Source organism: Somniosus microcephalus, chromosome 12 (assembly GCF_052327205.1).
Source record: "Somniosus microcephalus isolate GS21.2 chromosome 12, FLI_Smic_1.0, whole genome shotgun sequence".
Classification (NCBI taxonomy): domain Eukaryota; kingdom Metazoa; phylum Chordata; class Chondrichthyes; order Squaliformes; family Somniosidae; genus Somniosus; species Somniosus microcephalus.
The window spans coordinates 193,205,695-193,211,693 of NC_140998.1; the positions used below are offsets into that span (position 1 = coordinate 193,205,695).

Here is a 5,999-nt window from a genome sequence, read left to right on the forward strand (position 1 = left end):
AGATTTGGCAAGACAATTAGGTTAGGTTTTTTCTTGCTGTGTGGGGAAAAATGGCTTTGGGTAGGTGCCTAATTTTTGGGCTAGTTTGTTAACCGAAAGTGGCATTTCTTTGCAGGTCTCTCTGGTGAAGAAGGCCCAGCAGCGCCTATATTTCTTGAGGAGGCTGAAGGGATGTAATCTGTCACCCCCGATCCTCTCTAACTTCTACCGCTGCACTATAGAGAGCATCCTGACAAACTGTATCACGGTATGGTACGGCAGCTGTAGCTCCCATGACCGGAAAGCCCTGCAGCGGGTAGTCAAAACTGCCCAATGCATTACCGGCACCCGGCTACCGACCATAGAACATATATATCAGAAACGCTGCCTACGGAGGGCACGGTCCATCATCAAAGACCCTACCCACCCCAGCCACAGTCTGTTCGTCCTCCTACCATCTGGAAGACGCTACAGATGCATTCGCACCCATACGACCAGATTTAGGAACAGCTTCTTTCCCAGGGCTGTCATCCTACTGAACTCCACACATAAACACTAAAGCCTGCACATCTGCCGATGCACTTTATTATGGTCATATTTATGCTAATATATATGTACAAATGTATGTTGACATGTTTAAGTGTCCTAATCCAAATTGTACACTCTCGGGAGCCGCAAGACTACATTTCGTTGTACTGCACTTGTGCACTAACAATGACAATAAAAGTTGATTTGATTTGATTTTGATTTGATAAATGTGCTGCTGCTAAACTCACAATTGGAACGTTGAATCCCATCTGCACATCGCACAAGTGCACCCCGTTGCTATGGGGACTGGTTGGCCCATACACAAGCGCATAAACTTGGCAACGGTGCAAGGCGGGGTGGGGAGAAGTCTCAGATCACGATAGTTTAAGCAATTGATGACTGTGTTGCTTTTGGCTTGAGTGGCGTGCTTAAGCTTTGCATTTGGCGTTGCGGGGGCAAGTCCCGCCTTCCTTCACCAAGATGGCGGCCGGTTGCCGGGGAGAAAACCTTCAGCAAGATGGCGGACAGTTGCCCCGCTCACCGGGCCGGCCGTGCCGGTCCTGGCGCTGCGACGCAAACACGAGGCCCCGCGGGGTCTTATTGCCGCCCTTTGTCTTTGGGCCTTGGTTCAAAGGGCGCGCGCTCGGCCTCCCTGGGCGCGTGAGGCGGGCTGTCTCCTCACGCCGGCGCTCACGCCCTGCTCAACCCTCAGCCGCAGCACGCTGATTGGCCGCCGTGCCGCTCACATGTCGCCCTTCTGTCGGCCCCGCCCCCAGGGGGAGGCGGGGCTATAAATAGAGGCGGCGTCGCCGGGCAACGGGCAGAAAGCGGGAGGCTGCAGGAGGGGGAGGAGGTGTGTGGCTGGGCGGGCCTTTCACAGGGCGGGGAAAGCACATTCTCACTCACTTCACACTTTTAGACCAAATGCTGAGGGATTGCAGCTAAAAAAAAATCGGATCACAAATTATTTCTCAAGAAAAGGAACAAAAATATCCTGAGGGAAAACCAGGAGCTGGCAGGGTTACTTTTAGTCAGAAAGCGACTCAGGTCCTGTTAGTCTGAGGGAAAGTCAGAAGAAAAGACTGCTTCAGATATTAGTGCCACATAAACTAAACACTGCTGCTGACAGGAAAGTCTTTCACTCAGATTCGACTTCATTTTAGCCCCGTGAGGTGACAGAAAAAAGGTAGAAATAATCGACCCAGGGGCAAAACCATTGAAAAGACAGAGGGATCGAGAAGGGCACAAAAATCCGAGGGAAAAGTTGAGTAAATAAGGTGGCCAACCTCAGGAAGGGATGGGCAAAACTCAGAGTGACAGGGAAGATACTGAAGAGGGCAAGGCCATGTCTGAGAAGAGCAAATCGGAGGTGAGATGAGGGGAGATTTCAAATGGAAACCAGAAAGAAAATGCTGGAGAAATGTATTGTTTGCAACTTGAGATGGGGAAGATTCAGCTGCTCAGTCCCAAATTATACCAATCACATTAATACTGTCAGTAGGGAGTGGCTGAGTTCCCCAGTGTTTAGATTGGATCACTAACATTAATATTGAGCAGTGAGACCATTTGGCCCATCGAACTTATCCTTCCAGTAGAAATTTAAGATTCCCTTATCACAGTATCTAACTGGTTAAATTAATTCATTTTTGTTTTTTGCCTCTACTACCCTCCCCAGGCGACCATTTCAGGTACTGATAATTCCTGCTGTGACCTTCGTTCTGAACTTCTCTTTTACCAGGTTTATCCTAGTCTTGTAGTTACAATTTAACTGAAAGTACTGCTGTGGATTTGCCTTTTCTATTCTATTTAGCACCTTAGGTGTGATCAGAGACTGAGCAAATCTCCCAAAACATGAGGAGTGATCTGATCGAGGTGTTTAAAAAGAAGGTCCAGCACCATCTTTTCAAGGCAACTGGGGATGGGCATTAAAGATGGTCTTGTTAGCATTGACCACATCCTGAGTAAAAATAAAAAAGGGAATTAATAAGATAGCTGATTTCCAAGAGTCATTTTTCCAATCGGCAAGTCTGTAATAAAGGGACATCTATTTAAAATTAAAACTAAGCTTTTGAAAAGTTAATCCAGGAGAAAATTATTAATAGAAAATATTGTGGGAATGTGAAGTGCACTACAACAGGAGACCATTGATGCAGAATTTATTCAGGTATTTAAAAGGGGATAGATACTTGGGTTGTATGGATATTAATTGAATGGAGAATTATGGGAAAAATGAGGTTAAAAGAGCAGATCTACCATAGTTAACAACATGGTGAAGCTTGCTGAATGGTCTTTTGCTGTGTACCTTGAAGTAACCAGACTGATCTCAACTATGACGTTCGGGTGAGTGTGGATAATGTCACACTGAGGGGGAGGAATCGGAGGCATTCACTATGGATGTCCTTGAACAACTGGCTCAAAAACAGCAGTCCCGAAAAACCTGCTGTAAGGTTTTTGTGTACAATTGGCTCTGGAATGTTGCATGTGAGCATAAAGAAGGTGAGGAAGAATAATTTAGAAAAGGGGATGGTGTGTGGGAGCATTTTTAGCCATTTTGTTTTGCCTTTCCAGACATCCTCTGGAGCATGGTAGCACCAACACTGATTGTAGAAGGTCTTGAGACAACTTTCCTTCAAGACATTCCAACATCATGCTGCCACGATATTGATGGCTTCCAATAAAGGCTGGCTGTGCCGGCCCATTCAAGTGGTGTGGAGGATATTCTTTTAAAGATTGGCAGATCCGACAGGGTAGCTAATCTTACAATTGTAGTTTGTGAAGATTACAGATAAAATGCCTAGATGTATCAGAAATTACATTCATTTTATGTCTCCAGATTCTAGAGAAGCTGAAAGACATTGCCGTTTATCTTTCCAAAGATGATTGGGCAGAGCTAAGTAAATGGGTCGACATCCGTTATAAGAAAGTGCAGCAGAACTATGAAACCATGCTTGCAGTAGGTTTGTACAAGATAAATTATTCTCTTTCCTTCAACATTTCTCTCTTCCTCTCCTGAACACTCTGATTCGTACTGCCATACAATTCTTCCAATATTACACCCAAGTGGATATTCTCATACGATAGCAAAATACTGCAGATGTTGGAAATCCGAAATAACAACAGAAAATGCTGGAAAAACTCAGCAAGTCAGGCAACATCCGTGGAGAGAAATTTGAGTTGACGTTTCGGGTTTGACCCTTCTTCAAAACTGGAGAGAAAAGGAACTAGATCGAAGGCAGGGCTGCGATCGGACAAAAGAATAAAAGAACCAAAAGAAGTAAAAGAGATTAGAAGCTAGACGAGATGGTAATAGGCTGTGATTAGGTGTAAAGTGTACTGGCAGGGCAAAAGATAGCTGCCAGGTGTGAGAGAGAAACAAAAGGAAAGGGGGGGGGGAAAGGAAAGGAGTGGAAAAATATAAGTGAAAATGAAATAGGGGCCGAGGTTATGATCTGAAATTGTTGAACTCGATATTGAGACCGGAAGGCTGCAGACTGCCTAATCGGAAGATGAGGTGCTGTTCCTCGAGTTTACGTTGAGCTTCTGTGGAACAGTACAAGAGGCCAAGGACGGTGAGGTCCGAGTGGGAATGGAGCGGTGAATTGAAATGACAGGCGACCGGAAGCTCGGGGTCACCCTTACGGACTGAACGGAGGTGTTCCGCAAAGCGGTCACCCAATCTGCCAGTACACTTTACACCTAATCACAGCCTATTACCATCTCGTCTAGCTTCTAATCTCTTTTACTTCTTTTGGTTCTTTTATTCTTTTGTCCGATCGCAGCCCTGCCTTCGATCTAGTTCCTTTTCTCTCCAGTTTTGAAGAAGGGTCAAACCCGAAACGTCAACTCAAATTTCTCTCCACGGATGTTGCCTGACTTGCTGAGTTTTTCCAGCATTTTCTGTGGATATTCTCATATGTGGTTAGACATTTTGGTTGGGATTTTACATTTCACCGCTCCTGACACACATCAGGAACACATATCAGGAAATGCAGCACCCCCAACCTGTGATTCACTGAATATTAATTTACTTGCCTTGAAAAAATCCTGTCTGACTGTATGTAGGCTTGTGATGTGGGGACAGCGCAGCTGATCCTGATCTCACCTGACTATCAGAACACCTCCTGTTGTACCTGTGCGGCTTTTCCCCCATGTTTTGTACAAAACTACTAAATGATTATCATTAAAACTAAATGAAGGATAAAAACAGTAAATATTGGAATAAGGGAGGAAGCTCTACATCTCAGATGCCATCAAGGACCTTCCTTTCCCTCGGTACTGAGAGTGACCGTCAGCTGTCACAAATGTAACTCTTCCTTTGGACTCTCCAATGGGTCCAATAGGGATCAGTGGCATAAAAATCTGGGAGAACAGGACTCTTAGAGGGCATGGGCCTGAGTGCTGTGCTCCCAGCTCCCCAACATAACATAAAAGCTCCTTTTCCTCTGATCAGTCTGGGCTGGATTTAAATCCAGATGCCATTGATGAAAGGAAAGCCTCTGTGCTGCTCTTACCTGATATTATTCTAAAATGGTTCGATTCAACAGATGCCTTACGTTAGTAAGTTAAGTCAAATTAAATACAGGCAATTATCAACTGTAGATGATTGGAATATTTGAATTTTCACAGGATTGAATGTACCAAATCCAGCGTTCATATCAAGACCTAGCAGTGGGCACCAACCCCGTGTGTATGTTTCTAGTGACTCGGATGAGGAGTGGACGCCTAAACTTCTTGAGAAAAATCCACCAAGTAAATTGGATGTGTTTTCTTTGTTAAAGTATTAAATGTGCTTTTTTAACACCCTGAATATAACCAGTTTGTCCAGCAACTGGTACATATTTTTTGTCAGGAAGCAGTTACTTTGAAGTTTTGGAGAGCTGGAAATATAAGTAAATTGTCTGATCACATTTTCCCTTCTACTTGTGTAAGTTTTCTTTACTTTTTATCTGCATAATATGTTGATTCTTTTTTGGGCCTGAATAAACAAGATATTTTTAGAATCTTCATGCTGTTAACATAAATAAACTGAAATCTGAGATTATCTCAATCACACTGATGTCTTTCTTTTTTTAAGAGTTAAGGTTCTTTAAGCCTTTCTTTAAGAATGAAGATACCAAGAAGACTAAGAACGAGAATACCAGAAAGGTAATTCAAAGTGAACAGAAATTCTTATCAGACTAATATTTCAAAATTCAAACAATCTGCTAGATAATCACGGCAGGCCTGTCAGCATCTGAAGGATATATCGATACAAGTTCCCAGCCAAACATTAACCAGTCTTTCTCCTTCAGACACGAATTGAGCTGCTACACGCTTCCAGCATTTTCTGTCTTTATCTCAGATTTATATTAAACAATTTTTCTTTTTCATTCTGCTGCATGAGTGCCCAATTTACAGTCCATGGTGCCTGGCAACTTGGTTCTATTTTTATTTATATTTCATACTTGGTTATTTGCCCTTGAAATTCATGGCCTGGAGAGTTGGAAAGGTCT

The 5,999-nt window shown here is 43.7% G+C and overlaps 1 long non-coding RNA gene across 1 annotated transcript; it reads left to right on the forward strand.

The window, feature by feature from the left end:
• The first annotated feature begins 3,344 nt into the window (after positions 1–3,344).
• On the forward strand, positions 3,345–5,557 carry LOC147109824 (uncharacterized). The gene is made up of 2 exons (XR_015080356.1): positions 3,345–3,464; positions 5,134–5,557. It is a non-coding gene; the product is annotated as an uncharacterized LOC147109824 (long non-coding RNA).
• The last annotated feature ends 442 nt before the right edge of the window (positions 5,558–5,999 follow it).